This window comes from Lethenteron reissneri, chromosome 13, assembly GCF_015708825.2.
Source record: "Lethenteron reissneri isolate LAM-NWPU_2019-01 chromosome 13, ASM1570882v1, whole genome shotgun sequence".
Lineage (NCBI taxonomy): Eukaryota > Metazoa > Chordata > Hyperoartia > Petromyzontiformes > Petromyzontidae > Lethenteron > Lethenteron reissneri.
In genome coordinates, this window is record NC_083791.1 from 2,844,005 (window position 1) to 2,868,575 (window position 24,571).

The window sequence follows — 24,571 nt, forward strand, 5'->3', positions numbered from 1 at the left end:
CCACTATATAGGAAACCCAAGCTCATTCTCTCGAATATGACAAATGCTAGTCAATGTGTAGTGAGTCCAACTGAGCCACAGACGTTGTTCTTTAGAGGCAACACTTTTATTGTAACATCAAACCGCTAACACAAAGGGGTAACTGCCCCTTCACCAGATCCAGCCTAGGGTGATGACCACCCAGCTAACTACACTACACGTAGGAGTTACAGCTACGAAGGGTCAGACCCTCACCTGGGTCCCCGACCACGTGTTGATGCCTCGTAGGACATAGAGCTACCTGCTTATAGACGTGGAGCTTCAGGTTGTAGAATGCAGCAACCCCGGTCCCTCTCAGGGACCCACCTTATATCCCCCCCGGGTCGGGGCCGCTCTGCCCTTGGCCCCGGCCGCCTTCTCAAGCGTTCTAGCTCCCTCTCCATCCCTATCGAGAGCTCTCCCCGGACACGTGATCACCCCTAGCCCCCCCACCTGGGGGCCTCTTTGTGGACACTCCGGATCACGTGTCTACGGGGTCAACCAGAGTGCCATGGACCGGGGCAACCCTGCCCCTGGGCTGACACTCTCCTGCACTCCCTTGTGGGAGCCTGCACTATACGCTATGCATGGTGCCCACGCTATCCCAGTGCTCACCAAGCCCCGCTAGGGCTGGTACCACACCCTCCCATGGGGTGTATGCAATGACAGTGCATCGATAGCCACGGCACTCTCAGGCCGGCAACATAGAGTTACATCCCTGATGTCACTACAAATGTATTGGGAGACAATGTTTATTTAATCAGTTATTTTGCAAACATGCATGTATTTGTAAATGCACACGTTGCTTTTTAAAAAAGAAATTGCAAAACATATGCTGTATGTGACGAAGAAAATCCCAGAGTATTTGAATACATTTGACTATATGTGGACACAACGATGATTTCAAATTTGATATTTTATTCCACACACCAGGTGCAGCCCACAAGAGTGAATGTGAATGTGCGGCTCTGTAGCCACTGTTTAATTACCACTGTTGGTCTCACCTAGCCTCAAACAATTAGCAAATATAATTACAAGAAACCCCTTTGCAAAATGTGTTCAACAGAGGATAAATTGAGTTAAAATACCTTATCACGATGAAGTTTCATGCAATTCTGTATTTTATATATGTTTAAATGATAGTTATTCGAAATAAAATAATTTTGGGGTCAGGAAACTTAATGATATATTCCAAATTCTGTCGTTTTTCTAAAGTTGGTTGTGAGAGTTATTCAACTTACCGTTAAACTGAAACAATACTAATTTGCACATTAAACTCACAAGTGTTTATTAATTTGTTGCGAGGTAATAAAATTTATTTTTGAAATACATTTTGGCCATATCATAACGTGGCCTAACACAAAAAAAATCAAATCTGCTTCATATTGGCAGCAAAAACCTACTAGTTAATTAAATAAATGTACAGTTTACATATAATGTCTAACTAGGAAAGTCTCAACACTGAGTATGATCACATTGTATTTTTACAATTTATAGAATGTTAAATTGTTCACTTATACAGCACTTTTTTTCAATGACAGCTACTGCATGAAAAAACAATTATTGTTATTAATATGTCAATTTTTTTTCTAAAGCCAATAACAGCCATAGCCCAGTAAAGAAAGCATTGTCTGAGTAGATACGACGTTGAGCAGAGCTCTACTTTGAGACTTGTTTTCGCTGCTCGCGATCTATAATGTCCTGTAGTCTGCCCACAAATACTGAATTTGGAATCTCTCCAACCCTTTGCATATTTAGATGTGATTGGTCAAAGCGTTATTTGTTTATCATGCAGCAGGTGTCACATCAGTCCAACTGCCTGCTATGAAACAGATGATGAAATGACACCTGAAATTTAAAATTCCTCTGCATCTGCATGCAATGCTAAGCCATCAATCATAAGGAACCCACCGCCTGCTGTTAGTCATCCAAGCAAGGCCATGTCTTTAAAACAACCTTCAGGTACAGAACAGCATAAAGAGAATAGAAATGCTAATGCTTTGACCAAATGTGATTGTGATGCTTCAGATGTATTGTGTGTTGCTATTGTTTCGAAACGCAATAACACATTCCACAAATAATTCAAAGTTACATTGCATATAAATACTGTAATATTAAACCTTTATAGCATAAGTAAAATAATATTGATATTAGTTTTAACAATTGCTTAAACGAATGTACTATTCCAATTATGAAAATAATTGTACTGTGTTCAGTACTGTTTTGAATTTCTCCCACAAATAGAACCATTTGTAAGGGTGGACTGTAATACTTTTTATGCCTAAAAAAAAAAGTAATGCTAGTATACATCTGGACAGTTCATAAAATGATTGTGCTATGCCACCTAATGATACTCACTGCTGTATCCAGTACCATTCAATTACTCCTATGTGAAAATGTTTAATATTTGGCACGTTTTTCCAAATTTTGAGATAATTCCCAATATCTGGAAATTATATTGTTTTTGATTGATCAGAAAAGATGACGTCACATAAAGTGATGTTACATTCATGACATCAATTTCACGATTTTCCTATCAAAAGTGACATTACTTTGGTAAGAACAAAGACATTTTAAATGGATAGATATTGTGGATGGAATGCAAAAGAAAAAAATATCATTTAAAGTCAGAAATCTGACATGTCATTGCTATAAAGACTGTCTCACACGAGGGATATTCATTTCTACTGGGCTCAACAATGTGCCAGGGGACCACAGTATGAGTCACAGTTATAATAATAGAAACAACAACATAATTTGTATTTTTTATATATGTAAAAAAGGACTCTTAGGCGATGTAGGTCTCCGTCTGTCCTTTATTGGGTTCTTGTCTCGCACCACGCGATGTCCCCGGTCGGACCTGCACCTCTTCCGTCGCGTGCCCCCCGCACGCCGTTCAAGTCCTCCGCTCACTCTGCAGCCACACCCGCTGCCCGTGTGCCCCGCACACTCTGCAGCCACCCCGCTGCTCCATGTGATGCCGCACACTCTGCAGCCACTCCGCTGCTCCGTGTGCCCCTCACACTCTGCAGCCACTCTGCTGCTCCGGGTGCTCCCGCACACTCTGCAGCCACTCCGCTGCTCCACGTACACCGCTGGCCGATGGTGCCGTGACTCCGACCACGTGGCAATAGTGCCACTCCTCCGCCAGCACCCCGCGTGGCTTCTCCTATCTTCACTCTCTCTCGACTCCCGATCCCCTTCCGGTTCTCACCCTATATCCTCCTCCTCACGTGACCCTGACTCCTCCTCCTCCTCACGTGACCCTGACTCCGCCCCCACTCACCCCGACGACCAGGCTTCGCCTCCCCTATACTCCGGCCCGTGTGAGTGGTGCGGAGGCAGCGGCCACCCTGTCCTTGCTCGCATTACATATATGTAACAATATATTACTGCATTCACAGACATTTGTGTGAAATGATAGACCGAATACTCACTCGACCTGGGCTCGGTAACCTGCGGCTCTGGAGCCGCTTGCGGCTCTTGACAGTTATTTATTAAGGACCACCGGCTCGTATTCACCACATGCAATGCGGCTCTTGAAATATTGAGGGAATTTTTTTTTTCACCGAATCCGAACAAAAATGGCTGCTCTTGTTATTTTGGTTGCCGGCCCCTGCTCTCGAAGAACCCCAGTGGGGTCCCTTTCACGAACATTGGTGGAAGCAAGCAATTTTATCGGGCTGCATCTTTACCATCTTTTATTATAGAAACTTGACATTTTTTATAATTCGGGAATGGAGTAAATATTGCATCTTAATTGACTTGTATTATCAGGAATAGTCCACCCCATGCACATTTTAAGGCCTTGTGGTAGCACTTGCTGCATGCATGTGTGTATCATCTCCAAACACAACTCATACTTTTTGTGAACCAGACGCTTACATAATGTCAGAATCATAATGTGTATTTATACTGGGGGAATCCGATTAGCTATAAAGCTATTTTTCACAGATCTCCAGTAGATACATAAAGTAGTACATAAAATATTGAAAATTAAACTGACCATATTAGGAAAACGCATACTTTTAAAAGTAGTTTTATATGTGAATATAATATATTAGTAACATGTTATAGTATTTACAATGGGTTTCAAATCCAGATTTATATTACCTGTTCAGATAGCATTCACCACTGATGTATACTGTGGCTTAGAGTCGTACTTAGGTCACAATGGAGTGCACCACCATTATGTCACCATGATATTTCATTAATGTGTGCAATTTTAGCAAGTATGTACGATGTATCATTCAATCTAATGCTGAAGATTACAATGAATAGTGATTATTGCTATCACATCTCACACCAAACGTACAATTATGTTGAATATGAAAGTCTCACGATGAAACACACCCTGTGTAAGAGTCTTTGATTTAAATAATGTATCTTTCTCTAGCTTTAATCTCAGTGATGCAACAAGGATGAAGCCTTTTGAAATATATATTATCGTTTAACACGTTCAAGTCCTGCACGTTAACATTTCCATGTAATACTCATAACGAAAATATGTTCAGGATCCGCAAAAAATATATAAAAATATGCGTACATTGTCATAGTTAGTGAACACAGAAAGCGATGTTGTTGATAAGTTTAATCTTCATATGTTGGCATATTATTAGCCACCATATAATTATCATACCTCATGTTGGTGTAATGATTCATATATGTGGGCAGAATCTGCTGGTGCTATACAATACTCAATAAGCAATTAGCAAAACATGCCAAACAGGAACCTCTTCATACTCATCCTTGAGCCTTCATTATTATTTCTGCAAGAGGAGGCCAAAAGCAAAACAAAGGGAGTTTTTTCATGCTTTCACGAGCAAGAGGGTGCAATCATCTCCAGCCACTGGTAGATATTCCACATTGTCATGGCAGGGGCAGTGATATTATTGAACAACCACTGTATTACAACTCTTTTGCATGAAGTTAGTTTGAGTTTGAACTCACTGAAGTTAAAATGGTTAAACTGTAACGTTAAGTATTTTCTCAAATTGTGCACTTGGAAGTGTTGGTCTATTAATTAACGGTATTCATTTTCAGTAGCAAAATTCCTTTGCTTTCAAGATCAAACAGTCAAACAGTGCGTGCATTTAATAATCGTCTGAAAAATCTCCATATTTTGCCTGTACATAATGACTCTTTGGCTCCATGTAACAGATCGGTTCCTCGCGATTTAATCCAGCCGGGACTGTGCCAGCTTGCCGTCCGGCTCGTAATGTAAATAAATGGTGCGTGACTGTCCGTGACATTTAGAAATGTTTTCTGGTCCATCATTTTTATACCGTTTTAAGGCATGTGTCATCATTCCATTCATCTCCAGTTCTAAATTTGGAAGTAAAGTGAAGGCATCCCTGAATTGTAAATGTAAATTCATATTTATTGTTACAATGTTAATCTATGTACTTGATCGGAATTTAATTACAAGGGACACAGTCTTTTGCAATTGGTTTCGTTTGATTTCTGCAAATTCACTTTGATCATAACTTTTATCTATGTGTAGTGGCATAACGCGCGCGATTTGCAAACAGCGGGTGCATTTGAGGGCAAGCAGGTGCAAGCATCAGGACATGGAGTAGCCGCCAGAGAGGCGCCAGAAATTAGGGGGAGAAGCAGTAATTAACCGGGTGCATATGAGGACAGGCAGGTGCGAGCGTGGAAACACGGGGTAGACGCCGGAGAGGCGGGATATGAAGATGATGATAGAGAGAGCGTGTGCAGGAGGCGCCGCTGAGGCGCCAGCTTAATGGGGGGTAACTGAGGACCATTAATGAGGAGGGGGATATAAGGGTGTGTGGGGAGCAACACGGGGTGGTTGTTGGTTGGAGCTGAAAGAAAGAAGAGGACAAGAGCCAGGGAGAAGAAGCCTGGGACCTCGCCCTCCACACCTCGTCCTTCCCAGCGATGTTGGCTGATCCCCCATTGGGGGCAAGGACGAGGTGGACGTGTGAGAGAAGAATGACAGGCTAGCGGAGTATTAAGTGACAGGCTAGCGGAGTATTAAGTGACAGGCTAGCGGAGTATTAAGTGACAGGCTAGCGGAGTATTAAGTGACAGACTAGTGGAGTATAGAGTGAAAGGCTAGCGGAGTATAGAGAGAGAGAGTTCGGAGCAAGGGTGCGTTGTGTTAGTCTGAGGAGCATCCATACGGGATGCAAAGTAATAAAGTGACACCACCCACCATTTTGCTGCCGGTGTGGAGCGCTGAGCCCGCCAAGCTTGAAGCGAGGACGTCCTCGTCGATTGACGTCCAGTCGCTCCGCCGTCGACTGCCCTTCATTAAATAATTTGTTGCCGCCAGTGGCAAATGGGTGGTGTTTAAGCAGCGGTTTCTCACCAATGCAGACCTGGAAGGGATGGATAGAGGCAGACGCGCTGAAGGCGCTGCCCGCCGCCCTCGACGACGACGCCTTGGCAGCATTCCTCGCTATCCCGCCGTCCGAAAGATCCACCCTCACACAGGCATTTGACCAGATGGCCACTGTCTTCGAGCCCTCTTTGAACACCCGCTAGAAGTTAGCCGTCAGACGTAAAGGGGAGGGTCAGTCGGCTCTTGCCTACTGAAGCACGCTCTTGGCGCTGGTGAAGGCTGTGTTCCCTAAAATAGACCACGACGGCCTTGATGCCTTATTCCTCGAGAAGATGTTGGGAGTCGCGAAGGACCTTCATACTGTGCTTCCCATCGAGGACGACGAGGTGTCTTCACTTCGGATCGCCAGGTGCATCCAGGCACAGCAGACACTGTAGCATGACAGAGTGTTGGTGGCATGCGCTACGTCCTCCATGGCACCCGGGGCCCTCACAGATGAGGAGCCCACTCCCGCATGTTGCACCAGTGGGGCAGCGACTGTCGGGGTGACAGCGATTGGCAATGGGACGACCGGTGGCGGGTGAGGTCTGCATCATCCCGGTCCAGCAGTGGACGGGTCATCTGCTACAACTGCGGCCTACCGGGGCACGTCCAGTCAGGCTGCCGGGTCCCTCGACGGTGGCTGCCAGGATGTCCGCATTCCTACGACTCCCTGCTTCCTAAGGCGAGTCACGGCGCACTCCACACTCGGCCCCGGGGTTCACTTCACTCATCGGAGGGGTCCGATTCGGGGCCGCGCGCGGTTTCGGGGGGGGGGCCCTCGGTGCATGTTCGTGATGCGCGGCCGCTCTGACCTGATCAGTTGTCAGAGCATCCACATCGAGTGGTTGCGGCGGCCACGGGTTCGTCGGCGGTACTGGGGTTCATTGAGGGGGTTGAGATTCGCATGCGAGTTGACACCAGCGCGTCTTCAACCATTATTTCTGACCTCATTTACAATATTTTGCCCCCCGGAGCTGGTGGATGCTTCGTGTTTCACCGCCAATGATCATTGAGGATAATTGATGTTAAATTATCGGGCCATGTTTTGGTTTCCACGATCCTAGCTGTTCCGTGCTTGCTCGGGACCGATTTCCTCGGCAAGATACCCTTGAAAATTTTTGTCGACCAGGGCTATTTGGAATTGCCGTTGGGATGGTGTATGGAATTTTCCTGTCTCTGACCCGCATGTATTCTGCTAATGCTACAGTGCAAGCATTTGCATGCCGAACGGTGCGGATTCCACCCAGCGTGCAAATATTGGTGCCCCTTCGATTGCGTAAACCGCTCGATGTGTGCGCTGTGGGGGACGGTATTGTGTTGGGTCCCTCCAATAAGCTTAGTCAGGGGATGTCACTCATAGCGGCTCACACGTTGGTGTCCCAGGACCAGGATCCTTTCATACAAGTCCTTAATGCCGGATCGGATACGACGGTAATTCAGGAGGGTTCCATGATTGCGCATGCGTCTCCGGCGCGTCCGGAGAAGGATGTCGTGGGGAATGTCGGGGTCGGCTTCCGGGCTCACAGACCTCGGGATGTCGATGAGGGCTGGATTGATGGTCTGTGCGCTGAATGTGGCGATTTAACCGCTGGTCAAATGGGACAGCTGAGAGCGTTCCTGCGGGAATTTTCTGACATTTTTAGTAAAAGTAAATATGATATCAGTCGCACGTCCCTTTTGAGCCATCATATTTACACGGGTGATGCTGCCCTGATTTGGCAGAATCCTTACCGCCTGAGCCCGGCCAAGTAGGAACATGCTCGTTCGGTGATCGATGAGATGTTGGTCGCAGACATCATCTCGCCGTCCACCAGCCCATGGGGTGTTCTGATAGTTCTTTTTAAGAAGCACAATGGATGTTTGCGGTTTTGTGTTGATTTCCGCAAGCTTAATAAGGTTTCCGTTGCCGATGCATACCCCTTGCCTCATATGGACGATTCGCTGGACACTTTGGCGGGCGCGCGGTTCTTTTCCACCCTTGACCTGCTGTCGGTATTTTGGCAGCTGCCGCTTGACAAGGCTTCAAAACCCAAGACGGCTTTTAGAACACCGCAAGGGTTAAATTTTTTTTTTTACCTACGTGACTTTACCAAAAAAAACAAAGAGTACTGCAAGGGTTGTTTGAGTTTAACCGGCATCTGATGGGGCTCCACTCCATGCCGGCCACCTTTCAGCATTTAACGTAGTAGGTTTTAGCAGGCCTCCAGTGGGAATCGTGCCTAATACATTTGGATGACGTTATTGTCTTCAGTCGCATGTTTGACGAGCATCTGGATCACCTGCGGGCTGTTTTCGTTAAGATGCGTGCGGCCGACCTGAAATTCAAGCCCCAGAAATGTCACCTACTCCAAAAATCTGTTCGGTACTTGGGCCATATAGCTAGTCAATCAGGCATCACGCAGACCCGGAGAAAACTGCTTGCATTCGGACATGGCCGACCCCCACCTCGGCGAGCGAGGTGCGCAGTTTTATAGGCTTTGCTTCCTATTATCGCCAATTTGTCGCAGGATTCACGTCTATTGCGAAACCTCTCAATGCAAGGGATAAAAATTTCATTGGGGAAAGGAGGAGGCTGCGTCCCCCCCTATTTGTGATTGGCTAGTTAATGCCCTTCCTCTGCGTTATCCCGACTTTTCGTTGCCATTCATGTTGGACACGGACGCCACTAATACCAGCATTGGAGCGGTGTTGTCCCAGGTTATCAATGGCGTGGAGCATGTGATCGCATATAGTAGCAGGGTGCTTTCTCCGGCCGAGCAGTGGTACTGCGTAATGCGCCAGGAACTATTGGCTAATGTGGTTTTTGTGCAACAATATCGGCCCTACTTGTACGGTAGACATGTCGAGGTGCGCTCCGACCACGCGGCGCTCCAATGCGGGCTACGTGTGGATCAACCCTCAGGTCAATTATCACCGCTGGCTTGAAATCCTGCAGGATTTTTCGTTCCGAGTTTCATATCGTAAAGGTTCTCACTATACGAACGCCGACACCCTATCGTGATTGCCCGCGGGCGGGGAGTGTGCTTGTTTTTCGGGTTCCGGTCGTTGTAGACCAGCCGTGGTAACCTTTCCCTCCCCTCTTGTTGCGTCCACCGCAGATATGATGGGCAGGTCGGGCGACGTAACTGTCATATGGGAAGCGGTTATCGGGTTGGACTACGAGGTGTGGGGATGCCTGCAGGCAGAGGATGCATCTCTCCTTAAATTACGCCGGCCAGTTAAGGAGACCGCCGGAAACTCTGCTTCGTGTGGTGTCACCTCGTTTGTCCTGCGGGGTGGCCTGCTTATGTACTGGGATGGAGGATTGCGCCGTTATGCTATTGTTGTCCCTACCACCCTGCGTGGTGAGGTTGTTTTGGCTGTGCATAAATGGTTGTTACATCTTGGTAGGCAAAAGACGCTGGCAGTGCTTAACTAATCCCATATCTGCATTTCCGATAAATATACTAAATTCCTCTTGATATGCAAGTAATTTTTCAATGCGCTCTTCCCCCTCCAACCCAGCTTAAATATACGCTCCAAGCCTGGTGGTGTTTCATTCAGACGCTGTCTTTCCGACAGACCTGTTCTTCACATGAGGACGGCTGCTTGCGTTGTGGCCGAAACGTCGTGAGAATTATTTTATTTTATTATGTTTTATTTTTATTATTTTATTTATTTCCCTTCTACGTGACTTTACCGAAAGAACCAAGAAGATGTAGCCTGGTTATTAAGTAAAGCGAGTGTACTGGCATTCTATAATGTAAAGTAGCAGGTACCACCACAGCAGTATGCACTGCTGTAATCATAGCAGGTACCACCACAATCAGTATGCACTGCTGTAATCATAGCGGGTACCACCACAGCAGTATGCACTGCTGTAATCATAGCAGGTACCACCACAGAAGTATGCACTGCTGTAATCATAGCAGGTACCACCACAATATATACTGCTGTAATCATAGTAGGCACCACCACAGCAGTATGCACTGCTGTAATAGCAGGTACCACCACAGCAGTATGCACTGCTGTAGTCATAGCAAGAACCACCACAGTCCGTATGCACTGCTATCGTGAAATTAAGTACCAACACAGTATGTACTGCTGTCATCATAACAGGTACCACCACCACAAAATGTACTGCTGTCATAGCAGGTACCACCACAGTCAGTATGTACTGCTGTCATCATAGCAGGTACCACCACAGTATGTACTGCTGTCATCATAGCAGGTACCACCACAGTCGGTATGTACTGCTGTCATACCAGGTACCATCACAGTCTGTATGTACTGCTGTCATCATAGCAGGTACCACCACAATATGCACTGCTGTAATCATAGCAGGTACCACCACAGTCAGTATGCACTGCTGTAATCATAGCACGTACTACCACAGTATGCACTGCTGTAGTCATACCATGTACCACCACAGTCAGTATGCACTGCTGTAGTGAAAGCAGGTTCCACCAAAGTCGGTATGCACTGCTGTAGTCATAGCAGGTGCCACCACTGTCAGTATGTACTGCTGTCATCATAGCAGGTACCACCTCAGTCAGTATGCACTGCTGTCATACCAGGTACCATCACAGTCTGTATGTACTGCTGTCATCATAGCAGGTACCACCACAATGTGCACTGCTGTAATCATAGCAGGTACCACCACAGTCAGTATGCACTGCTGTAATCATAGCACATACTACCACAGTATGCACTGCTGTAGTCATACCATGTACCACCACAGTCAGTATGCACTGCTGTAGTGAAAGCAGGTTCCACCAAAGTCGGTATGCACTGCTGTAGTCATAGCAGGTGCCACCACTGTCAGTATGCACTGCTGTAGTGATAGCAGGTACCACCTCAGTCAGTATGCACTGCTGTAGTGATAGTAGATACTGCTATCGAGTTGGTAGATCATGCTATATAGAGTTATTAAATACTAAAACAGTCAGTATATACCACTACAGTCAGCCAATACTGCTACAGTCAGTATATACTACTATACAGTCAGTACATACTACTACAGTTAGTAGCTACTAGAGGCAGTAGATACTACTATAGAGTGAGCAGATACTACTTTACAGTTAGTCGTTACTACAATAGAGTCGGGAGATACTACTGTAGGGTCAGTAGATACTACTACGATCAGTCGTTACTACAATCAGTAAATACTACTACACAGTCAGTAGCTAATACTGGCTCAGTAGATACTACTGTACAGTCAGTAGATACTACTACAGAGTCAATAGATACTACTTCCTCTGTTGTATGTATAACGGTGTAAATACTGCAGGAGACGAGTTGACGGGGGCAGCACGTATTTATTTATAACACCCTACAGATACAGTCATCTATACAGTCTAGGAACACAGCCTATGGCTACGCGTGCCTGACACCGGCTACGCTCTCAGGTCCTCCGGCTATGTACTTCCTAGAGGAGGCTATTTGACCTGACCTAGCCAGGGTACGGGTCTCAACCACTGGCCCATCAAACCCGGCCCTGATAAGGACGTCGGGCTGCGAGTACCCAGGGTCTCACCACTGAGCCACACAAAGTCCCGGCCCTGATAAGGGCAGCGGGGCTAGGGGTCCCAGGGTCCTATCTAACTTGCTCCGTCTTCATTCTTCACTGGCTTCCACGACTCCCCGAGCGCTCACGCGCACCGCCCTATATAGCCCCCTGCCCCCGAGGGGCGGGGCTAATGCGAACGTCGGTGTAGCCACCCATGTGCGGACCGTGATGTAGACACCGGCTACGCGATGGCTCGCTTCACCCCGGTACGTACCACCTCTACATCACCCCCCTCCGCATAGCTCACAGCCGGCCCGGCTGCAAAACCCCCCTATGCAATAAAGAATACATCAAAAAAGCAGAACCCTGTGTGTGCCCCGTAACAACAATAGCACAACAATTAACAACAACAACAACACACGAACGCCCCAATAAATAACCCAACCCTCCAACACTCAACAACAAGAACGTATATACAATGTCGAAGAAAAAATATATATACATAAAAAAACGACGTTACGGCGTCCCGTGACCCGTGCCCGCGAGCCCACACGCCCCGTAGAAACGGGACATTCAGTCAGTCAAAGAGGGGGCTGCTCCGACACGGCAACCTGGCGGATTCGGCCGCGTGTCACGAGAAGTATCGCAATTTAGCGCGAGTCCGCTTGGCCGGTCCATCATACGGAACAGGACATGCTTGTCCGACAGGCGGCCCAGGTAGTCCTGGAAGGCTCGGACCGGGTTCCCCGGATCCGCACGTGCTCCGGGGAACTGGCTGCTAGCGTTCGGAGGCCGTCAATTCCGAGACACTTGGGAACGGGTCAGTCAGAGACATGTGAGAATCAGGCGGCAGCATCCCATTCCCCGAGTCAACGGACACATCACATGCTCGGCCATTCTGACATGAAGGGAAGGTATGTGGCGCCGTGAAAGGTTTCAGTCGAGAGGGGTGAACATACCAACAACGCTTCCCCCACTTAATCCGAACACATTGGGGGCGCGCAACCCGCACAACCTCGACTGGTCCTCGCCATGGCCTCAGTAGTTTTGGGGATGTTGCCAATGGCGCCTGCGGGCAGTGCAACCAGGCCTTATCGCCCGGTTTCCACTCGTGCGTGTGCGTCCGCTGTGCCCGCAACCGAGTTCAGCATCGCTGCTTCTCGTGCCTCAGTCAATTTAGAAATGTAAAATTTTATGTGATCAGCAACCGTTGAATAAGCTGTGTTAATGTTAGAGAATTATCAGGATGTTAAAGTCAGATTTTAGCATGTAACTGGGAGATTAGCATGATGTTAATGTGAGGAATTAGCATTTAACTGGTCACGGAAGTGGCTATTCAATGCTAAATTATTCTGTTGAAATGTAAACTCCTTTGTCAAGGCACTCTTCTCCTCTCACCTAGCTTAAAATACGCTGCCAAGCTTAGCAGTGTTCATTGGAGCGCTATCTTTCAGACAGCTATGTCTTCACCTGAGGACGGCTGCTTGTGTTGTGGCCGAAACATCGTGAGAATTTTATTTTATTATGTTAATTTATTATTATTTTATTATTTCCCTTCTACGTGACTTTACCGAAAGAACCAAGAAGATGAATTCCTGTAGTCACGAAAGCTTTAAATCGAAATTTACCCACACAGTGTTAACTGTCTTTTGCCGTGGCTAGAGCAGTTGTCTCAACAAGAAAATGTTGCTAGTTCAATTCCTGGTAACCGTCGATACAGCCTATCACTACTCGATGGCGAAAAGAAAACAATTATCATCAGTTTGTTGGAAATCATCAGTAGTCATCCCATAACGAGATAGGCCAGTGTCATGGGGAATTTTCCACCATTGACTCGGGAGATACAGTGAGGGAAAAAAGTATTTGATCCCCTGCTGATTTTGTACGTTTGCCCACTGACAAATAAATGATCAGTCTATAATTTTAATGGTAGGTTTATTTGAACAGTGATAGACAGAATAACAACAACAAAAATCAGAAAACGCATGTCAAAATTTTTATAAATTGATTTGCATTTTAATGAGGGAAATAAGTATTTAACCCCCTCTCAATCAGAAAGATTTCTGGCTCCCAGGTGTCTTTTATACAGGTAACGAGCTGAGATTAGGAGCACACTCTTAAAGGGAGTGCTCCTAATCTCAGCTTGTTACCTATATAAAAGACACCTGTTCACAGAAGCAATCAATCAGATTCCTAACTCTCCACCATGGCCAAGACCAAAGAGCTCTCCAAGGATGTCAGGGACAGGATTGTAGACCTACACCAGGCTGGAAAGGGCTACAAGACCATCGCCAAGCAGCTTGGTGAGAAGGTGACAACAGTTGGTGTGATTATTCGCAAATGGAAGAAACACAAAATAACTGTCAATCTCCCTCGGCCTGGGGCTCCATGCAAGATCTCACCTCGTGGAGTTGCAATCATCATGAGAACGGTGAGGAATCAGCCCAGAACTACACAGGAGGATCTTGTCAATGATCTCAAGGCAGCTGGGACCATAGTTACCAAGAAAACAGTTGGTAACCCACTACGCCGTGAAGGACTGAAATCCTGCAGCGCCTGCAAGGTCCCCCTGCTCAAGAAAGCACATATACATGCCCGTCTGTTTGCCAATGAACATCTGAATGATTCAGAGGACAACTGGGTGAAAGTGTTGTGGTCAGATGAGACCAAAACAGAGCTCTTTGGTATCAACTCAACTCGCCGTGTTTTGAGGAAGAGGAATGCTGCCTATGACCCCAAGAACACCATCCCCACCGTCAAACATGGAGGTGGAAACATTATGCTTTGGGGGTGCTTTTCTTCTAAGGGGACAGGACAACTTCACCGCATCAAAGGGACGATGGACGGGGCCATGTACCGTCAAATCTTGGGTGAGAACCTACTTCCCTCAGCCGGGTCGTCGATGGGTATTCCAGCATGACAATGACCTAAAACACACGGCCAAGGCAACAAAGGAGTGGCTCAAGAAGAAGCACATTAAGGTCCTGGAGTGGCCTAGCCAGTCTCCAGACCTTAATCCCATAGAAAATCTGTGGAGGGAGCTGAAGGTTCGATTTGCCAAATGTCAGCCTCGATACCTTAATGACTTGGAGAAGATCTGCAAAGAGGAGTGGGACAAAATCCCTACTGAGATGTGTGCAAACCTGGTGGCCAACTACAAGAAATGTCTGACCTCTGTGATTGCCAATAAGGGTTTTGCCACCAAGTACTAAGTCATGTTTTGCAGAGGGGTCAAATACTTATTTTCCTCATTAAAATGAAAAAAAAATGAATAACATTTTTGACATGCGTTTTTCTGGATTTTGTTAGTGTTATTCTGTCTCTCACTGTTCAAATAAACCTATCATTAAAATTATAGACTGATCATTTCTTTGTCAGTGGGCAAACGTACAAAATCAGCAGGGGATCAAATACTTTTTTCCCTCACTGTAAGCACCACCTTGTAGTAATTTACATAGAAACTCATTGCGTGTGTGTAATTTAAATGTTCTACCCAGGAAAGCTTTTTGAGGTCTTTCAGACGTGTTTCTGCCATGGCCCTGGTTGGGGATGTTCTATGAGAATTAATACAATAATTTGTGTGTGTGCAGGCAAACGGGAATGGCTGGTAAATACTCATTTCGTAGATACACACCTTGCCTTAATGTCTCGAGTTGTAACAACTCTGATGCTCTATTCATAATACGTACGTGTGTTGAGCTTCTTTCGCACCATGCGTAGCCAACCGTGCCAATTGGAGGTGTGGAGGAAGGACAACAAACTAAACACAATAAGCAGTTCTAAAGAAATGAGTTTCAGTTTCGATTTAAAAGTGCACAGCAATTAAAGTCAAGGCAAATATATGAAGGTGAAAGGTGGATATGTTAATGCATCAATGCGGAAATCAATGAGGTCACTTTAATCAGTCGCTATTAATAGTTTAGGTCTGTGAAGTTGAATAACTATAACCTCAATATATCTCCTTAATGAAATGTAGTACATTTTAGTAGCTGTCTGTGAAAGTGAAAGGCAAGCCACTTGATTTTAACGAGATTGTCGCCAGTAAAACAAACAAGTTTATACTTTCCTCTAATTTATATGTCTAACCTAGCTTGCTCCCAACTTTCTGCAGCATTTCTATGTCACTATGTCTGCATGTGGCGTTCATCAAGCAAATGCAGTTCATAATAAAGATTCGGCTCATGCGGGTAGCTATACAACACAACTTGGCTCTGAACTCAGCTTGTTTAAGTTTATTTATTTGCACAGTTTGTGCAAAGTTGGTGTCGTGGTGATATGTAACCTCATAAGAAATGTTGCTTAATAATAAAAGCAATAATATAAGGCTACATATCCCATTACTAATTAAAGTTAAGTGTCACAGCATGCGATTATTTGTACTTGGAAGCTTGAATATAAAATTGCGTTGTGTATTAGCAATGCGTGAATTCAAGTGTCAAGAAAGCCATAACTAAAGTTTGTAAGTAATCACATAAGTTGGATTCATTCATAGAACACACTGACTCTTGTCATGTGTGTGGGTGTTTTAGAATAAATGATACAAAACGTTCAAATTTGTTTTGATAAAACGGAGAATTTTCACGAGTTAACAAGAAACGCTGGTTCACGTGGCATTGCGTGTAAAACAGGTGTAATAACAGCCATAGAGGGTTCACGTGGGGATTGGCTTGCCGGTCCTGCTTTGTAGCCAATAAGGGTTGAGATAGGGAGCATGACCCCGGCGTGATCACGTCATGTCATCAGGAGTGATTGGCCTAGCCATTCGGGGCCCCAGCTAATGGGGAGCCGGATGAGGGGCGTGGTCCCGGGATTAACAGGGAACCATCGAGAATGGTCAAGGCTGTCCATGGAGGATTGGCTGGGGGGACCACGTGACGAATGGATTAAGAGAGAGTGAGAGAGAACGATCGGGAGCAGACTGGGGAACGAACAGAGCGAGAGCCACGCGCGTACGGGGGCTCTGGATGCCACGTGCGCGGTGGGAACTGGTGTGAAGTCTGCCCACTCTCTGTTGTCTGCCAGCAACAGAGCGTGTGTGAGTCCAGTGTATTGTGGAAGTGAAAATAAAGAGGACCGATTCCGAAGCCGTCTCAGAAGGATTATTACACAGGGATGGGAGGAGGGTCCACGTGTCCACGGAAAGAATGTGTGGTGCAGACTCCAATATTCATTGGACATTTCTTATTAGCACTTGAATGGGATACATAGTTTATCTCGATGTCTTACGGACCTTTAGGCGAAACAACGTGCTCAAACTTGACTTCATCCATCGAGGAAGATGTATAAACGTTCTAAAATATGTACTGCGTAATTTATGACGGCAGACGTCAATGACTTTGTCCGCTCATGCCAGGATTGTGCGAAGAGGAAGCCGCCTCGGAACCCCTATGTACCACCGTTACGTTCCATTGAGGTGTCCTGTATCAACGAATTGGTTGCTCTCGATATTCTGGGCCCGTTTCCCCCGTCGGCTAGGGGCAATAAATACCTTCTGGTCGGGGTGGAATATTTTTCTCGATGGCCGATGGCCTGGCCTCTGCCCGACCAAACGGCAGCGTCCATTACCGACGCTTTCTTGAACGGGTATGTCATGGACAAGGGGGCACATGAGAGGCTGCTCACAGATCAAGGGCGGAATTTCTCTTCTAAATTGCTTAAGGAAGTTTGTGACGCGCTGGGTATGAAGAAAATTCGCACTTCTCCATACCATCCACAAACAGATGGTATGGTGGAATGATTCAACCGTACCCTCTCGGCTATGCTTTGTCACACGGTCAGTAAAAAGCAAACCGATTGGGACCTGCACATACCAGGCGTCTTAGCGGCTTACCGCATGGTTCCACACACGTCCACGGGATACTCACCATTTTTTTTTATGTATGGCCGTGAAAATGTTCCACTCATCGATGTGCAGCTGGGTAAGCCGAGCAAACGACCGTCCCGCTCCTTGCCTGACCACGTGCTTGATTCGCTTGAATTAATAATGGAGGCGCGAGAGGCTGCCCGGTGTGCGACGGCCCGTGCCCAGGCAAGGAACTAACGGTATGCGCGTCGATCGCATACTCGCATGCCTTGGTCAGTGGGGGACCTGGCGTGGCTCCACTGCCCCCAGGTACCGGCGGGCATATCCCCCAAACTGCACAGGCCGTGGCGGGGGCCTGTGACGCTGGTAGATGTTCGGAACTCGCAAAGTATCCGCGTTCAGTATGGAAAACGGCAGTGGTATGTTCACTCCTCGCGACTTAAACCCTATGTTGACGCGCGTGTCGGCCCTTCATCCCCACTAGTTGACCTGCCGGGTTCTGCCGAGCCGACTACGCCGATTGCCACACCCGTTGATCCCAAGGGGGACTGTGTTGTGCCTCCTACAGATGAACAGGTTCTGATGGCTGAGGAAGCCCCAGCCGCCCCCCCTCCAACGGGACCTGCCCTGGACGTGACCAAGCACCAACAACCTACTTCTTCTTCGAGCCTACCACCTCCTGTCCATCCGGAAGCAAAGCGACCATGCGCTGAGAGCGGAGAGGGTCCCGTGTCGCGTACGCGGTCGAAATCTCTTCCGTTTCGTTAACGTTGATTGTTTCGCTAAATTTCCTGTCGTTACTGCGCTGCAGGGGCGCCCTAATGTATGTCGTGATTTTTCATGGGTGACTGTTTTAAATGTTGTTAGGCGCGGGGACGCCGGTTCACCCTCGTATTGTTAAACGCACCTTGGTGCCCTAATAAGATGTTCGGAATTGGTTCATCACCCTTTTCCCAGCCGAGACGGCAACATTTTTTTCACCGGAGGGGGGGGGGGGGGGTGATGTAATAACAGCCATAGAGGGTTCACGTGGGGATTGGCTTGCCGGTCCTGCTTTGTAGCCAATAAGGGTTGAGATAGAGAGCATGACCCCTGCGTGATCACGGCATGTCATCAGGAGTGATTGGCCTAGCCATTCGGGGCCCCAGCTAATGGGGAGCCGGATGAGGGGCGTGGTCCCGGGATTAACAGGGAACCATCGAGAATGGTCAAGGCTGTCCATGGAGGATTGGCTGGGGGGACCACGTGACGAAGGGATTAAGAGAGAGTGAGAGAGAACGATCGGGAGCAGACTGGGGAACGAACAGAGCGAGAGCCACGCGCGTACGGGGGCTCTGGATGCCACGTGCGCGGTGGGAACTGGTGTGAAGTCTGCCCACTCTCTGTTGTCTGCCAGCAACAGAGCGTGTGTGAGTCCAGTGTATTGTGGAAGTGAAAATAAAGAGGACCGATTCCGAAGCCGTCTCAGAAGGATTATTACACAGGGATGGGAGGAGGGTCCACGTGTCCACGGAAAGAATGTGTGGTGCAGACTCCAATATTAATTGGACATTTCTTATTAGCACTTGAATGGGATACATAGTTTATCTCGATGTCTTACGGACCTTTAGGCGAAACAAAGTGCTCAAACTTGACTTCATCCATCGAGGAAGATGTATAAACGTTCTAAAATATGTACTGCGTAATTTCGTATAACTAAAAGAAAAATGAAACCAATAAGTAATTAAACTAGATTCGAAGCCATCGTGACTACAGGAATTATTATTTGGTTCTTTCAGTAAAGTCACGTAGAGAGAAATTAAATTAATTAACAATAGAATACGATGTTTCGATTGCAACAATCTTCGAAGGAACGTAATCAACGAGGTGGGGTGTTGACTAGTGTTGGCCGACTCTCTGTGTTGTATTGCATTATATTTCCAAGTTTACTATGTTTGTTTTCTCATTCATTTGTAACTGATGATGGTTGCTTGTGTTGCAATCAAGACGTTGTATTCTATTATTATATAATTCAATTTCTTTCTACGTGACTTTACCGAAAGAACCAAAGAACAATAATTAATAAATTGTGGCTATGGTGTACTCTGCCCACATTAAAATACTATGAATATTTTTTATGCAACAAATGCAATAAATATTTCTCCTGCAACACAATAGAATGCAGTGACTTATCTTGCGGACTTATTTTTTTATTTACAAGGTGTACCTTTGCCTTCCAAAAAGTTACGCAATTGTTTTGTGGTCATAAAATACGTGTGCGCAAAATGTTGTTATAACTTTAATATTGTAAGTGAATTTCATGTTTTTAAAAGTTACACAAATATGATTAAATGTTGTTGTAGTAGTTTATAGACAGCTTATTATCTAAAATATAATTATCTATATTGCATACGCGCATACTTGTGTAAGGACAGCATGAGGGGATCTGAGAACAGTACGGCTCCCCGTGGCCGTGGTTACTAATTCACGTGACGGGAACAGACAGGGTCACGTAAGGGTAATATGGGACCTAATTGGTCGTTAATAATGCTTGATGTGACGGGCACTGACAGGGTCACGTGAGGATAAGCATGGGACCAAGACGGTCGTAAATAGTAATTGGGACAGAGACAGACAGGGCCAGGTGCGGCGAGAGAGGGTTCGGGGAAAAGGGGTGTGACCGGGTCATTAGGGGGATAAAAGCCGGCGTGGAACAGGGCTCGGGGCTGCTGTTGTGCAGGAACCAAGGAACTGCCGTCGCCGTCATCATCTTGGAGCGGGTCGTCTTCATCGTCCTGGAACAGGCACCTTGTAGTCTTGGAAGGCTAGAGTTATATTGTCTCCGTGACTGCTATGCGTACGCTCCTGTGTAGCTAGCCAACTACACAGGGAGCATCGCGTAAGTCACCCAAGTGTATATAGTGACTCGTGGTTATTCGTTAAGTTATCAGTGAGTCGGCGGACTTTATTCATAATAAATATACATATAACTGAACAAGAAGGTGTTATCTGAGAGCGACATTACATTTGTACGCATACACTATAAATCTATATATCTATCAAAAATGATGTAGATCTCACATTTACCCTATATACTGCCAGAGCACACGTTTTAGCAAGCATCTATGAATGATGGCATGATACCAGTGAGTCATCTGGCCAATGTCAGCCCTGTTCAAGTTAGACTGCCCTGCTGAAGTTTACACACAGCACCAGGTACTCATTTAAGGCCGAGTCAATATAAAAAGAGGCTCAGAGCAGCTCCAGATGACATATTGTACCGAAGTTCGGAGCCAGGAATCTCACCAAAGTCACTTGGATTAGTGCAGTGTGCTAACCAAATCTGCTATTTTCCACTAAGAGGTGGTGGTGATGCAGCTATAACACTTGTGGCAGGCTAGATGTGCTTATTAGCCACGTGATGTGATAAAGGAAGTTAATAGAATGGGTACCACAAGAAACTGGCTACCCACCATAGGAATCGAGATTTTCCACCAATTGTTTAGGGACATAAAAACTAAATATGAACACTGCCCCATGCTAATTTGAGTGTACGAAAACAATGCACGAACAAGTTTCATTGGCAACGTTTTTATCACCCGTTTTAAATGTGGGTTTTTGTGCTTTTACAAACACAAAAGCAAGTGGAAGTATTTTTGCCGAAAGGTTTAATAAATGTCGTCTGCAATGAAATGCATTGGAAATTTGTATAGTTTTTCATCACTGGAAGAGAATGTGGCAGCTTACAAAATCAACCATAAACCTATTTTAAATGGGCTAGCCATCAAACAAAGATGATCACTGCATTGTGCGCTTTCAGATGCACTTCTGCAGCCATCTGTAACACTCCTCGTTCTGATATTAGGACGCTTCTGGAGCTATGTATGCATTTTCAAATTTAGATTGAAAAGTATTTCTTTAGAACTGCTGTTTGTATTTAATTTGTTGTCCTCCCCTCGCACCTCCGATTAGCACAGTTGGCTATGTAAGGTGTGAAATAAGTTCAGCATACATAATGTAACATGTAATGTTAATACTAATGTGTATTATTCGTTTTTTTATATGGCAAGCTACCCTTTTTGGATGTCCTAATCAAAAGGAGACCTGATGGTTCAATGAGCCACTCTGTCTACAGGAAAGCCACCCACACGGATGCTTATCTAAAACCGGATTCCCACCACCATCCATCCCAGAAGAATTCCCTCATCAAGACTCTATATCATAGAGCCCAATGCATCTCCGACCATGAACACATTTCCAGTGAACTCAAACACGTACGCCAAGCTCTTAAGGCTAATGGTTACTCCGACTACACAATCCGCAAAGCCATCACTCCAACCATCAAGAAGGATCCTGTTGAGGAGCCTTTCAAGACCATCACCTTACCCCACATTGCTGGGGTCACAAAAAAGATCTCCAAAATCCTGATTAAACACAAGATCCAGGTCCGATTCAACACAGTACATAAAATCCGTGATCTGGTACCGTCTGTAAAAGATGTGGTTCCAGACATACAGTACCCTGGTGTCTACAAACTAAGTTGCCTCTGTGGTAGCAGTTACATTGGGGAAACCAAACGACATGTCTCGGACCGCATCCGTGAACATAAAGCTGACCTGAAACACGGTAGGACAAACACCTCAGCCGTGGCAGATCACTGTTACAACTCAGTGGGCTCACATGACATTGACTTCTCCAAGACAGAGGTTCTCTGCAAGCCATCTGGCTATCATGAGAGATTCGTTCATGAGGCGATCCACATATACAAACACAGAGACAATTTTAACCGAGAAGATGGATTCTGGCTTAGCAATCACTGGAAGGACGTAATAAACCATTTTGATACACATTAGGGTGGGTAGAATAATACATAGTGTTATAGCAATCTATATATATAAAATCGTTCATGTCTGTCTGTCTGTGTGTGTGTGTGTGTGTGGACTTTGGCCCATACGCACTTTCATTGGACGGCGGTTGCCCCTGGCAACGGCTAGCCACGCCTTCGCCTCTTTCATTGGACCTGGCAACGGCTAGCCACGCCTTCGCCAAGGGCTGCAGTTTCATTGGACGGCGGTTGCCCCTGCCAACGGCTAGCCACGCCTTCGCCACTTTCATAAGCTCCGTATTTAATTAAATAATACCCATTACACAGTATTGTTGGAGCACTAGGGGGGGGGAAGGAACGCCACCCGTACCCTGCCTCTTCCAAGCCGACAATTTTAGGCGAGGCCGCAGGCTTTGCACGCTACTAGGCCTCGACACCCACCACGCCACTCTGAGGTAAATTTATCAAAGTTTTTCCTACTCTTCACTACACCCCCACCACAATGTGTGCTATTAATATTACTTTTAAACCCAACGCGCCAACAATCGATTACTTTAATGTTCACTGTACAAATACTCATTAAGCTGGGTGAGCGTACTGCCAGTCTATCATGTACACTGTAGCCTGCTTATTAAGCTCGGTGAGCGTACTGCCACTCTATCATGTACACTCTAGCCTGCTTATGAAGCTGAGTGCGTGTACTGGCAGTCTATAATGTGGACTCTTGCCTGGTTATTATAATCGATTCTTTATATGTTCTTTGTACAAACAGTCATTAAGCTGCTTGAGCGACTCCAGTTCGATTCCAACTCACGCCCACCACCGCTGACGATTATTTGAAACGGACCTGGCCCTCCCCTAGGTCCACTCAGCCTCAAACGCGTAACTGCTGTCGTGTGTGAACATCGTCACTGGGGAGACAAAGGCGGCCGGGCATCGTGGATCCAAGTCCGGGTCATGTGTATGTGTGTTTGTGTTTATGTGTATGTCTGTGTGTCTCTATGTATGTGTGTATGTATGTATGTGTTTGTGTGTATGTGTGTGTGTATGTATGTGGGTTTTTTTGTATGTCTTTATGTGTATGTCTGCGTGTCTCTATGTATGTGTGTATGTACGTGTGTGCATGTGTTTGTGTGTATGTATGTGTGTGTCTATGTATGTGTGTGTATGTGTTTCTGTGTATGTATGTGTGTGTATGTATGTGTGTTATGTGTCTGTCTGTGTGTCTGCATGTATGTGTGTGTGTATTGTGTATGTGTTTGTGTGCATGTATGTGTGTGTTTGTGTGTATGTGTATGTCTGTGTGTATGTATGTGTGTGTATGTGTGTGTATGTGTTTGTGTGTATGTGTGTGTGTGTTTACGCTCGCATTACACAAATGTGTTGCTGGCCTAAGGCGTTCCTCGCACAGCATTGCCGCTTTATTATTTCAGTCGCTTACTGCCTTACGCACCCTGAAAGTCGTGTGTGTCTGCAGCAAGCGCGTGTATGTGTACCTATGGACGCGCGCGCGTGTGTTGTGTAGGGGGAACGGTACATTAGTGCTTAGCGTGCTGTCTGTGTCTGTGTGTGTCTGTGTGTGTGTCTGTGTGTGTGCGTGTGTGGTGTGTGGGGAGCGGTAGTGTAGTGCTTAGCGTGCTGTCTGTGTGTCTGTGTGTGTGTGTGTCTGTCTGTGTCTGTCTGTGTGTGTCTGCGTGTGTCTGTGTGTGTGTCTGTGCGTGTGTGGTGTGTGAGGAGCGGTGGGTGTAGTGCTTAACGCTACGCTGCGCTACCAACCCGGCGAACCGAGTTCGATTCCCGCTCACGCCCACCACCGGTGACGATTATTTGAACCTCCCCTAGGTCGACTCAGCCTCAAACGAGTAACTGGTGTGGCGTATAACATCGGCACTTGGGAGACAAAGGCGGCCGGGCGTGGTGGATCCAAGTCCCGGGCGAAGCCGGGTCATGTGTATGTGTATGTCTGTGTGTCTGTATGCATGTGTGTATGTATGTGTGTGTATGTGTTTGTGTGTATGTCTGTGTGTGTATGTATGTGGGTTTTTTTGTATGTGTTTATGTCTGTGTGTCTGTATGTGTGTATGTACGTGTGTGTATGTGTTTGTG